Source organism: Cynocephalus volans, chromosome 4 (assembly GCF_027409185.1).
Source record: "Cynocephalus volans isolate mCynVol1 chromosome 4, mCynVol1.pri, whole genome shotgun sequence".
In the NCBI taxonomy this organism is placed as follows: domain Eukaryota; kingdom Metazoa; phylum Chordata; class Mammalia; order Dermoptera; family Cynocephalidae; genus Cynocephalus; species Cynocephalus volans.
In genome coordinates, this window is record NC_084463.1 from 109,719,701 (window position 1) to 109,734,076 (window position 14,376).

Sequence of the window (14,376 nt, forward strand, 5' to 3'; positions counted from 1 at the left end):
AAATAAATGTAGTAGCTGTCACAGAAAAATAAATGAGAAACATGATCAAGGATAACTCAATTGAATTCTATATCTGTTTACTGAGTATTCACGTTATGTAAGAGACTCAGGTACAGTGGGGGATAGAGATAAACCAGACAAAGCACCTACCCTCCAAGATCTTAATGCCAAATATACAGAAAAAAGAATATACACAAATAACCATTTCAAAGGGAGGTTATTATCTGGGAGGCCTATGTGGTCTAACCATTCAGAGTGCACTTGCAAACGATCCTGTTCTTGTGCTCTAGTTGATAGAATAAATTCTGTTCCAACTATGGTTTTTCTAAGTTGATTTGAGACCCAAAGGAGCTGGTGATTATTAAGGAAGGTGCATTTTTCACCATCACAGGATGAGATACTCCTACAGTCAGGAAGTCCTTCACCCTAAATCATCCCAGAGGTACCTCAAAAGTTTCTAAAAAAGAAAAAGTTTATAATAATAAGCCACCTGTTCCAGAAACAAATAATAATTCCAGTCAGAAATGTACTGCTTTTATAACTAAAATCTCTCCTCCATTTTCTCTGAGGTTTTGTCCATCTTCCGAAACAGCAGCCTACTTAATCATAATTTTCAACTTCTGACAAGATGCAACCTTCTTCCTCTTTGTAAAGCAAGTATCACAATTTCAGTTCCCCTCATTTCTTGATCCCTTCTTGCAAACTTATTCTTCTGAAGCTTTCTTTTCAAGCAAATTTCATCTCTCAAAATACATTCGGTAATCTTCGCTAAAGAAGATTGGCAAAATAAGGAGGCAGCTGGCAATGGCTGCTCTAATAAAGGCCTATGGCTTACGTAGAGCTAGTCTCGGAGCGCTGGGTAACACCTGCAAAGAGCCAACCCTGGCAAGCCTGCCCTCACTGTACAAAGTAATTAAGCAGCAAGCAGCTGACATAATGAGCTTGACTACAGTCTGAAATTCTCAAGAACATATTTGTAAATTGCACTCAGTTCTAAGAGAAGATAACTATTTCTTCCTCCTAAGCTTCTTCACTTTTCATTGTCAGTTTGCTCATTTCTTCCTAATTAGGCTAGAAAATCCCCTCAGTAAAAACCATGAAATATCTGAACATACACACAAATCAGGGCAGTTACCACTGTCCTATATGAAAGCCTTTGGAGAAAGATGTTTTCCTAAGCTGGCTATAAGGTGTCCCCCAAAACATGACGAACATTCAGAGGATGGAATAGGGGACTGTTTAAGGGGAGAATTTTAAACAACCTGTGAAATGAAGAATGGAGCCAGAAGTGAGCATGACAAGCTGATCAAGTGTGGCCAAACAGCAGGGAGAGGCTGTGAGTCACAGGAGAAGTGGTCATTACAGCCTCTGTCCCCACCATTACCTCTCCCGTTCTGCCCCTTCTTAAACAAGCTGAGGGAAGAAAAGTCAGACTTTTCTTTAAATAAGACTGGACTAGTAGCAGGAGCAGAATAGTTTCACTGCAAGGGGAAAGGAGGTATATAGAGGAAAGAGGGCCCTGAGAATGAATCATATTTATTTTGGCCACACAACAAAGAGTATCAGAAAGGTAATAGAAGAAGGGGGTTCCCAAATCTAAAATCTTTTTATTGAAACAATTCAATCTTTCATCATTTACTGAAGTCTGAGTTTTAAGAATAAGCAGTAAGAAAACTCATGCCTCAGAAACACCTACATAGATCCACCTCCTGAAACCTTTGTATCACAGGTACCTTAAACCCTCAATTATTTAGACCTTTGGAAATTCAAACAATATTAGGAATATGATATCACAACAACTGCACTACTGTCTTAAAAATAACAACTAATTCTTTGTCCAAAACATATAGAGTATGCAAACATAAGCAGGTCTGGATATAAGAACTAAAGCCCATTTCTAACAGCAACTTAAAAATTAGTCAACTAGATCTTGGTCTATCTTTGTGAACATGCCTCTAGGAAAGTACACTTCAGATAAATCGTAACAGATTTTTTTTAAAGCCTGCATGCCTTACAAGGACTTCTAACGGGTTCTTCGTTTATCTGTTCTGCTTTGAACAAGCCAGAAACAACTGACATTTGTATTGCTATTAGCCTGCTGTTACTAACTTGTTTTGAATAACCCTAAATGGGGCATGCTTATGCTGGGAAGCTTCAAAAGAACCTCTGAATTCTCTAAAATGGCTGATAAAATTTTGCATGAAAATATGTACATTTTTCTGAGGAGAGAACCAGAATTTTCATCAGATTCTCAAAGGGTTCCATGACCCCAAAAAGTTAGAAACCACAGCTCCCAATGTTTCTCCTAATTTGGGTAGGAAACATTTGACCACTTACAAATTAACCTAATTTGGGGCTGGGGTGGGAGGGTGGCTGACCAGTTCAAGCAATCAAACCCTGGACCTTGGTGTTATCAGCACCATACTCTAACCACCTAACTAGCCCACATTTTTCCCCCTGAGTTTTAAAAAAGATTTTTTTTTATTTACAAATTAACATAAATGGACAGGTTTTCATATAGGCTAAAACATACACACTACTAAATAATTGCTTTCCAAGTTGATGCTGACTTAAGTTAGGACATTATTTTCTCCTTTCCTATCATGAGAAGCCTGTGTTGATTAGATACAAAATTCTCTCTTTTTAAACATACACACAGGTGAGCAAGTTAAAAAAAAAAAGATCAGATCTTCAAAACTTCTACCTGAAGTGATCTGAGAGGTCTCATCAGAAATTTTTTGCCAAAATCTCAAAGTTGCACATTTATGGTAAATGTATTACATCTGTGGGAGATAATGATAGTTTTGAAATGGTGAAGGCAGATATGAAAAGGTATATCCCAAACAGTTACCTGAGAGAGATCCATGTGATAAAACCTCAACCTACTTTATGTTGAACTACTCCAGAACACAGTGCTATCTTAGACTTAAGCAAAATAAAATAACCATCATTTCTTAGGAAACTGTTTCCGGGAGATATCTGTTGTATCTACATCCTGGATTAGATATACCAAATTAAAAAATGCATTTCAATTTCTAAACCTATCAGTAATCAAAGTTGAGATACACTTAACAAGCTTTACATAAAATTTGAAGTGTTTAAAAAAAAAGGAGAAAAGAGCATTTTTATATCTGGCCCCTGGAGGAGATGGGAAGGATAATATAAATATTTGTAAAACGACAACTGAAAAAATTGATTTTGTCAACAGAATAATTTATATGTACTTGATAGAGGTTCTATTTCCAGTCATGGCAAAGTAGTTCCTATCACATCAACTTTCCTGCAGACAACTATGAACTCAAGACAAAATATAAAAAAAAAACTACTTAAAGGTACTAAAGAATGAAAAGCAGGCAGATTCTGAAGGAGGAAGGAGGATCAACACTTCAAAGAGAGTAATGAAACTGAGTGAGTTTCCCCTTTTTATGGCTTCTGGTCAGGCAATCCCAATCTTTGCCATGAGAGGTGGCTAAAAGTCACATTAATACCCACAGTCTAAAAAGCCTGAAGAACCAGAGGACAAACTTTAAGGCAACAACAGTGGCTAGGAAATGAAGCATGGAAACTCCAGAGAGAACCAGAGAAAGGTAGCCCCCAAATCTATATAAACTATGTCTACCACCGTGGCTGATCCCTGAATCATGCATGCATGCAGCAGACCCCAAACAGCCAAATTAGAGCTAAAGAAACTGAACTGAGATTTAATCTGCCACTCATTGCAGGTAAACAGTAAACAAAACAAACAAAAAAACAATGCTCTTTGGAGGGAGGTAACAGAATCCAGAGTCTCTACAACATATTACACCCAATGTCAAGGTCCCAACACAAAATTGCTTGGCATATAAAGATACAAAAACATGACCCATTCTCAAGAGAAGAGTCAATCAAGAGACCAATTGAGTTGACCCAAGTATTGGAATTAGCAGACAAGGACTTTAAAACAGCTATAATTGTAACAAATGAAAAATAGATCTCAACAGAGAAACAGACACTATAATTCAGTGGAAGGGCTTAACAGCAGATTAGAGATGACAGCAGAGTTAGTGAACCTAAAAAGAGAACAACAAAACTTATCCACTCAGAAGAACACAGAGAAAAAAATATTAAAGAGAAAGGATAGTGGGGGAGAGGACCTCAGATTTCTGTGGGGCAGTAAGCCTAACACACAAATAATTGGAGTTCCAGAAGGAAAGTAGAGAGAATGGAAAACGATATTTGGAGAAAAAATGATCAGAAATTTCCCAAATCTGGTAATGTACAAATTCAAGAATCTCAGTGGACCCCAAGCAGGATAAATACCAAGAAAATAATACATAGGCCAATCACACTCAAATTGTTGGAAATGAAAGATAAGAAACAATGCAAGCCAGAAGACAAGGAACAACATCATACAAGCACTGAAAGAAAAAAAAACAAAAAACCTGTCAACCAAGAATAGTACAAACAGAAAATATATTCTTCTAAAATAAAGGCAAAATAAAAACATTTTCAGGTAAAACAACACTAAGAAAATTCATTGCCAGCAGACCTGTACTAAAACAGTGAGAAAGCCCAGTCCCAATAGGTTACATATCATGTGGTTCCATTTATATTAACATTCTTGAAATGACAAAATTATAGAAATGGAGAAAAGATTAGTGGTTGCCAGAGGTCAGGGATAGTGGGGGGTAAGGGGAAGTTGGGAGACTGCAGGGAAGGAAGGGAGGTGAGTGTGACTATAAAAGGTCAACACCAAGAATCCCTGTGGTGATGGAACTGTTCTATATCTTAACTACATCAATGTCAATATCTGGGTTCTGACAGTATACTATAGTTTTACAAGATGTTACCATTGAGGGAAACTGGGTAACGTGCACAAGGTATCTCTCTGTATTATCTCTTACAATTGCAAATAAATCTACAATTATCTGAAATAAAAAAAAATTTTTAAGTAAATTTTTCTAATTAAAAAAATTTTTTTAATGTTTTGAACAACCTGTCAGAGTTTTAAAACAGAGGATGCAGGCAATAAATTTCAAGCATTCAAAGCTATACCACGAATAAACCTCTTTGAAGGCTGTTGGACTCTCTCTCTTTTCTGGCCCAAGACAAGTGTTACATGGACTACCCCAGCTCACCACATCAACACCAATCAATAAGGTCTATTCCACATTATGTGAAGAAAGAATTATGAAATTCTTTTCCTCTGGTGGATACGATCATGTTAATATGCCATACTTCACATACTAACATTCTGGAATGTCCCAGAATTGATTCTGTTGGTGACCATGGTCACCAATCCAGTGCCACTCATTCTATAATCAATTTACTTCCAGCACTAAAAGATGTCACTGTAGCTTTCCTGTTACAAACACTTCTGAAACAGACTGCCTACCACCACAATATTGCTACCAATTCACATTTCTATTTTTGATGCAAGGTGAAGAACCAGCTTGTTTTGTCTTCAACTCACTTGCTGCTGCAGCATTTCAATTCTCCCTATCTTCCTGATAATTTCTGAACCTCTGTTCAAATCAAAGCACATCTCCTGTCATCTTTGACTGATGGGGCACAGTGTAGGAAGAGAAAGGAATGCAAGTTCTAATTAAATGAGAATTAACCTTGCTATTACTTTTAGATGACTACTATTTTTTTCTTTTTTTATTCCTCAGAAAAGCTTCATTTTTTAATTTAGTTTTCTGACTCTGCGCTTGTGCCTTCAACACTTTCAAACTGATTTTCTGCTCCTCAATAAGGAAAGCATGCTTGATCCTGTCATGGAAAAATTCAGCACACATGGAGCCACCATAGGCCCTGCTGACATGTTTTTTCATTTTAGACAACCTCATAAGAACTTTAGGTCACACAGCCTGAATCCCCCGAAGTCTGCTTGGACACGTGCCACATGCAGATTTTGTTGCTTTCCCAACCCTCTTGGTATAAAGGTAAATTATTATATTACCAGGGGTTCGGGACAGTCTAGTTTTGTTAGAGGCTGTATTGTAGGAAAGCCTACGACAGTGTGTCAGAAGCTGGACCATTCTGAGTGCCTCTAGATGCCATCCCCAGAAGAAGTAGATGACTACTTCATTACTACCAGCACTTTTTAATTAGAGACACCTTATACACACACACACTCACACACGCACGTGCATGCGCATACACACTCATCATAAGGACTGCAGGGTTTTAGAAGTTATCGATCTCCTTCATGTCTTCTCTATGTGAAACTGAGGTAAATTTACAACTTGGCCCACGTCATCAGCTGACTATGGTGCTCAGGAGTCAGACATTCACAAACAGGTATCCAGAATGCAGGCAGTGAACTGCCCCCTACCCTGGACAGGCCACAAAGGCCTCTTCTAAAGCACTAACCCAGGAAATCTGCTCACCAGCCTTTTCAATAGAAAACCAAGGGAAATCATCTGTGACTCCAGCATTTTTCCCTTAAAGCAGACTTGCTCACTTCTTTCTCAACATATTGTCTTTGTCAGAAAACTTTAGGTTTACATATACAGCTATTACTTTTATTGATGTTTTGCCTCCTGCTTAGCATCTTTCAGGCACCACACCTAATCCAACTCACGTACCCGGTATTTCCAACATGGCTGAACTTCTCTTGCAACCAGTTTTAACACAGAGACTGGGATTTGAGAACCTATCTAGACAGGACTGCTCCTAACCACAGCTAGGACAGAACTTTGATAGCAAAAACAATCATTTCTGTCAACTCTGCCAGCCTTTTAGACCAGTCGAATGCCCTGTAGGATACACATCTGTTGGGGTAACATCTCAAACTTAGATAATTTGCTCTGTTTACTGGATGATACAACAAGCGGTCAAACTCATGGTCATTTAGGCCAGTCTAAGGAACCCAATCCTGTGTTCTTTTCTAATTAATAAATTAGTTGGGTAGGTACACACTCTTCTGAATACAGTGCGAGCTCCCAGAAGCTATACATCTACACAGGCACTTTTCTCTAAGAGCTAGCCCCTCCAGAAAACTGGGTTTAGGTAAAACCACTTACTTCTCTAACTAAGAACTGGCAGAGGCCAAATCTGAACAATGGTTCCCATGCTCTCCTCAATACCAAATTTTAAAATAATCAGCCTACGTTAAGTCTGAGTGACTAGCCTAGAAGGTAGGAGACTGGTTAAGGTCCTACCTTGGCTACTTACTGATTGCACGACGGGAAACAATTTACTAAGTCTCATGAATCTCACTTTCCTCACCTGAAAGATTAAGCAGATGACTAACTAGTTGCTGATCTGTAAAGGTTTTTCCATGACTGTTGGGCCTAGAGCCTCCCAGAATGGAAATCTCACCATTTAAATATTTTTTTGTTTGGTTGGTTTTGGTTTTTTCGGCTGCTGGCCAGAAGAGGGATCTGAACCCCTGACCTTGGTGTTATAACACCATGCTCTCATGAACTGAGCTAACCTGCCGGCCCCGAAGGTTTAAGTTTTTGCTTGTATTTGGTGGCAGGCCGGTATGGAGATCCAAAGGAAATCCTACCTTCTAAACTTTCAGTGAGAACTGAAGACAAGCATTAGTTCTCTCTCCCTCTGCTGCCTCTTGCCTCTCTCCAAAATTCCACTCATTGGCTGAAACAATGGGGGGCGGGGGGAGTGGCATAATCTCACAGAATGAGAGTGAATGTAGTAACAACAAAATTTTAGAAGCTGAAAAGAGAATGGATGGGTGGTTACTGACAGTAAACTTGAGAAACCTAAGATACAACATAACCTCCAAAAAACTCAGGAACTTGTAGCATCAGGCACTTATAAAAGTAGGGATAAAGATGGAGCTAAAAACAGACAGGTTGGTTGAAAGCCCATTTAAGAATAAGCAGGTATCAGCTGGTGAATGGATAAATGAAATGTTGTATAACCATACAATGGAACATTTTTAAGCCATAAAAAGAAATGAAGTACTGTTACATGCTATATCACAGACGAACCTTGAAAATATGCTAAGTGAATGAAGCCAGATACAGAAGACCACATAGTATATGATTCCATTTATACGAAATGTCCAGAATAGGCATATCTATAGAGACAGAAAGTAGTTGCCAGGGGCTAAGAGAAGGGGAGAATTGGGACTAACTCCTAATAGATATGCAGATTCTGTTTGGGATGATGAAAATGTTCTGGAACTAGATAGTAATGATGGTTGCAGAACACAGTGAATATACTAACAACCCACAGAAGTATACACTTTAAAATTTAAATTTATGTTATGCGAATTACATCTCAATTTTAAAAAAAACAACAAGCTGGACCCCACCCCATTCCCATACCCTTCCCATTCCATGTGGCCTCCTCCATTCCAGAAGAAAACTGAAGTTTATTCTTTACAAAGGATAAATAAAAGAATGGGTAACTATACTTGGGATCACAGTTGAGGTATCAAGCAGCAACAGCTGGGAAACCATAGACACAGCTGAGAGCAAGGGTATCATTCTAAAAATAGGGAAATAAGAGAAACTTTACATGCTGAAGACCCCCAGTGCTCTTCCACTATTTAGTTCTCATAACCGGCAGCTAGGACTATGCCATCAAGGCATAGATTTGGAGGAGCATTTTCTGTGAGTCTAACCAGGCCAAGAAAAAAGACCTAGACATACTGATGGTACAGGGAAGAAACTATGCAACCATACCATTCTACAGTGAACATCTGTCACCAAACCCACCTATATATACAGAGCTTCCGGTCAGCTTCTTGGTGCATTATTCTCAAATGTAAACAGACATCAGAGATGATGAAACATTTGTGAAAAGACTCTAAGATGAAAAAAAGACCCCTTGCCAAAATAATTAATTAAAAAAAAAATAAAAGCAACCTTGAGGAAACAAATTATGCAGAAGAAAATACTTCTGAAAACACTATTGTAGGGCCTAGAAGCAACACTACCCCAGTAACAATGAGCACAACCAGCACAGATCTTAGTTTCTAATACCATTCTCCAATAAAAAGAACCAGGGCTCCTTAGAAAAATGGCTGGTTCTACAGCCAGAGCAGGAATCATACAAGATGAGCCTGGAGTATCTTGCAGTGCCAGAAAGTAAAGAAGAGCTAAAAAACAAACCCCTCAATGATGTGGGTACATCAAAGGGACACAAGAGCCAACTGAAAGATCTCCCAATGGCCAAAGCCAGAACAATTTGAATAACAAACTAAGGAGTTGAATTATAACCCAAAGTGTAAAATAAATATCCATGAGTCCATACTAACATAGTTTATTACATAAATAAATAGGTAGATAGAAGAAAGACAAATCTCCCATGCAGAATTCCAAATAATTCATGTAGACACTCTGCTCTCACAGAAGTGGGGTATAACTTCCCACTCCTTAAATGTAAGGCTGTGCATAGTGACTTCCTTCCAAAGAGCACAATATGGAAAGGAGGAAAAAAGAGTAATTTTACATTGGAGAAACCTGACAAACACTACCAGGGTTATCAAGATTAACATCAACAGTGATAAGTCATGTTGATAGTATGTATCCTTGATATCATGAGAAGGGCACTTTACTTCTTGTGGCCCTCCTCCCGAAAAAGCCATAACCCCAGTCTAATCATGAGAAAAACATCACACATATCCCACTGTAGGACATTTCTACAAAATACCTAACCAATACTCTTCAGAACTTGAAAAGTCATCAAAAAACAAAGAAAGTCTGAGAAACTGTCATAGCTAAAAAGGGTCTAAGGCAACACGACAACTAAATGTAATGTATTCTAGATGCGATTCTAGAACAGAAAAATATTAGGCAAAACAGACATATGAAAAAATGCTCAACATCACTCAGCATCCGGGAAATGCAAATCAAAACCACACTGAGATACCATCTAACCCCAGTTAGGATGGCTAAAATCCAAAAGACTCTGAACGATAAATGCTGGCGAGGTTGTGGAGAAAAAGGAACTCTCATACATTGTTGGTGGGACTGCAAAATGGTGCAGCCTCTATGGAAAATCGTATGGAGGTTCCTCAAACAATTGCAGATAGATCTACCATATGACCCAGCTATCCCACTGCTGGGAATATACCCAGAGGAATGGAAATCATCAAGTCGAAGGTATACCTGTTCCCCAATGTTCATTGCAGCACTCTTTACAATAGCCAAGAGTTGGAACCAGCCCAAATGTCCATCATCGGATGAGTGGATACGGAAAATGTGGCACATCTACACAATGGAATACTACTCAGCTATAAAAACGAATGAAATACTGCCATTTGCAACAACATGGATGGACCTTGAGAGAATTATATTAAGTGAAACGAGTCAGGCACAGAAAGAGAAATACCACATGTTCTCACTTATTGGTGGGAGCTAAAAATTAATATATAAATTCACACACACACACACACACACACAAAAAAAAAAAACCGGGGGAGGGGGGGAAGAAGATATAACAACCATAATTACTTGAAGTTGATACGACAAGCAAAGAGAAAGGACATTGTTGGGAGGGAGGGAGGAGAGGGAGGAGGGAGGGAGGTTTTGGTAAGGGGCAACAATAATCAACCACAATGTATATCGACAAAATAAAAGTTAAAAAAAAAAGAAAAGAAAAATATTAGGCAAAAACTAGGAAAACCTATATAAAGTATGAACTTTAGTTAACAATATTGGTTCACTAATTGTGGCAAACGTACCATACTATGTAAGATGTTATTATTAGGGGAAACTGGGTGTAGGATACATGGGAACTCTCTGTACTATTTGCAACTTTTCTGTAAACTTAGAATAAAAATAAAATAAAAAATGTATTTAAAAAGTTTAAAAAATCATATCCTATTAAAAGAAAATATCCAGAATAAGCAAATCTATAGAAGACAGAAACTAGATTTGTGGTTTCCTGGGGTGAGGGGATACAGAATGACTGCTAATGGGTACAAGGTTTGTTTTTGGACTGATGAACATATTCTAAAATTATGTTATGATGTGATTGCACAACTCTGTAAATACACTAAAACACATTGAACTGTACACTTTAAACAAGTGAACTTTATGGTATGAAATTATATCTCAATAAAGTTGTTTAAAAAACAAAAAGACAACAATGTAAGAAATTTGGCATGCTAGTAAAATATAGTCTCGCACTGTCAGAACATGTGTCATTTCCAATAAAGTATCTTTTCCCACACAAAAAAATTACTATCATAAATATCCTCAGAGATAAAAGAAAATACTGTATACGTTAAACAAGAAGAGGATGTTATTTTAAAAGAACATTCAGAAAATAAAAACAAACCAGTGGAAATTAAAACAGTGTTAGAAGAATAACTCAAAAGAAGAGTGAAAAATTGATTTGAGGAAATATCAAATATCACCTAAGTAAAGCAAAAAGAAATATTAGAAAAAAATATTTAAAAATTAGAGAGAGTCAGTCCTGGAGGCCTAAGATCCAAATAATAGTATTCCATAAACAGAACAAAGAAAAAAAAAAAAAAAAAAGGGAAGAAAATTACCCATAAAATAATTCAACAAAACTGCCCAGAAATGAAAGGCATGAATTTTCAAATTGAAAGTGCTCCCCAGAGATCTAGCACAATAAATGAAAACAGATCCACACCAAGACATATCACACTGAAATTTCAGAATGCCAGGACAAAGAATATTCTGGAATTTTTAAGAAAGAAAGAAGTAATTACAAAGCACAGAGAATCTGCATAGAACTGGATGTCTCAACAGCAACATTGGAAGCTAGAAGACAATGGAGCAGTCTTCAAAATTCTGAGAAAAAATTATTTCCAACTAGAATTCTATAGTCAGCCAAATTATCAATAAAGTAAATAAAAGAAAGACATTTTCAGACACTTAATCTCAAAAAATGTATTTTCTATGCATCCTTTCTGAGGAGGAATGTGCTCTGCCAAAACTAGAATTAACTAAGGAAAACATATAAGACGTATATGGAAAGCAGGAAATTGGATCCATCACAAGAGAGTGACAAAGGCTAACTCCAAGACAGAGTAATATCCCAAGATGTCCAAGATATCCTGAAGAGAGAAAGAGATTGTTTTTCTTTTTCTTTTTTTTTTAATTTGTGATTTATGATCTACTTACCTCAAAAAAATAAGGCGACATATAAGAAAAATCATACCAAAAAAATTTAAAAACTGAAAGCAGGACAAAGAGCATTAAAAGAAGCAAAGAAATAAATGTGCTTAAGCTCCTATGACATAACTTTTTATAAACTGCAAAAAATGATAGTTTGCTTACAATGTATAATATTTAAAAATAATTCAACATAGAAAAATTATGGATAGAAATACACAAAATATTAAACGTTGTTATGGGAGGGAGAAGATATAACAACCACAATTACTTGAAGTTGATACGACAAGCAAACAGAAAGGACATTGTTGCGGGGGAGGGAGGAGACGGAGGAGGGAGGGAGGTTTTGGTAAGGGGCAACAATAATCAACCACAATGTATATCGACAAAATAAAATTAAAAATAAATAAATAAATAAATAAACATTGTTATATTACTTTTGGAAGGTGGAAGTATGGATGATCGTTATTTTTTTCTTTATACTTTTCTGTACTTTCTGAATTTCCTATAATGAGCATCTATAATCCCTATGATAAAGAGATTATACTAAAAAAATTCTCTTGAGCTGGTAAAGAAGAAATTTTTAAAAATAGGACTTAAGCAGAACTGAGGTTACCAGAGATGGGAAAGTTGGAAGGGGAGGCAGGGTTAGCAAGAAATTGGTAAAGGGCCACAAAAAATTATTACATTGTGTAATGCTGAATATACTAACTATCCTGATTTGAGCATCATATATTGCACACAGGTATTGATATTCAACACGGTACCCCACAGATATGTACAATCATTTTAATTACAAAATAAAATAAAATAAAAATAAACAAACTAGGATTTAGGACACTAAATTCCTAATTTTATACTCCAACAACTTGGTTAACTTAACGTTATCAAAGTGTGTTGGGGCTCAGGACACACCACCCCAAAATATGACTATAGGTGACCAGATATGTCACCCCAAAATATACTACTTAGGCATATTTCCAGCTGCTTATCTTGAGAAACTGCAGACACAAGAGTAGCTCTGAAAAGCTGCCGTTATGTAATGGAAATTTACATCTATAAAGGAAATTTACAGTAGTAAAAGTATCTGTATTGAGAAGAGAGCTGCTTGTAGACAACTTTTAACTTTTATCACCTGACAAGACTTTTTATCTGCATAATCTTTATTCACCATACATTTCCTCCCCTCACCCACCCATAACTTGTCGCCACCACCTCCTAGAAGTCCCAAACCCCTATTTCTTTCTGTAGCTCAGGATGCTATAAAAGCTACAATCATCTGGCCCTTCTTCGAGTCTCATGTTTTGTGGGACTCCTGTGCATATGCATGTAATTAAAATGGTTTCTCTCTTGTTGATCTGTCTTATGTCGATTTAAGTTGTAGCCCAGCCAAAGAACCTAGGAAGGTGGAAAGGAAGCCATTTTTCCCATTCCTACAAATAGAAGAATGCAGACTATAAAATATAACTCTTCCTACTTATTAGAATACTAGAAGACTACCATGTTATGTATTCCCATTAAATCACAGAAACATGTATATGAAATAGTTACACAACATTAACAGAATATTTGAAAACTTAAATGAACAAAACTTTAAATTCAACTCAAAGCCAAAACAACTGTAGGAGTTCCAACTCATCAGCTTCAAAGGGACTTGCACACCTATGAGTATATTATTCACTGAGAACAAAAAGAAAAACTCTCATCATTCCCTATCCTGTTACTAAAAATCTTTCCTGGGAAGAGAAAGTATATAAAATTCATAACTCAATACTTCCTTATAATAGAAAATCTACCAAGATTCTGGATTTAGTTTCCAAGTTCAGTCTAATCTCCCTTCTCCAAATACTACAAATGAGTAAAGCAAGGTCCCCTCACAAATAAAAATGCAAGATAACAATTACTTCCTTCCCAGACTTCTCCTCACCCAGTGCCCCCTTTCTCTATGTTTTGCTAAGATTGCCAAAGAGAAAAATACAGACTCTTCCCTGATCCTCAGAGACCTCACTGTCAGAGCCTTCCATGTATCTACCTTAAGTCTTAGAAAATTAAAAGTACTCCTCAAAAGGTCAACATGGCACTTCATGAACCCAAACTTCCCATAATTACTTACACATTTCCTCTCTTTGTATTACATGGAACGAGGGACGTTGCCTACAAGAAACACACACACACACACACACACACACACACATACATACATATGTATACACACACACACACACACCACCTGAAATCCATTGAAAACACTTTCGCATACATTATTTCATTTAAGCTTCACCACAATCCTGAGAGGGATTTTACAGATAAAGAAACTCACCTAGTGAAT

At 37.0% G+C, this 14,376-nt stretch overlaps 1 protein-coding gene and 1 pseudogene across 5 annotated transcripts in view; both read right to left on the reverse strand.

Moving 5' to 3' along the window:
* DENND5A (DENN domain containing 5A) overlaps positions 1 to 14,376 on the reverse strand; it is a 99,470-nt gene that overhangs the window by 61,153 nt on the left and 23,941 nt on the right. The gene's annotated exons all lie outside the window — the stretch shown is intronic.
* Positions 4,041 to 6,020, reverse strand: LOC134375017 (large ribosomal subunit protein eL34-like; annotated as a pseudogene).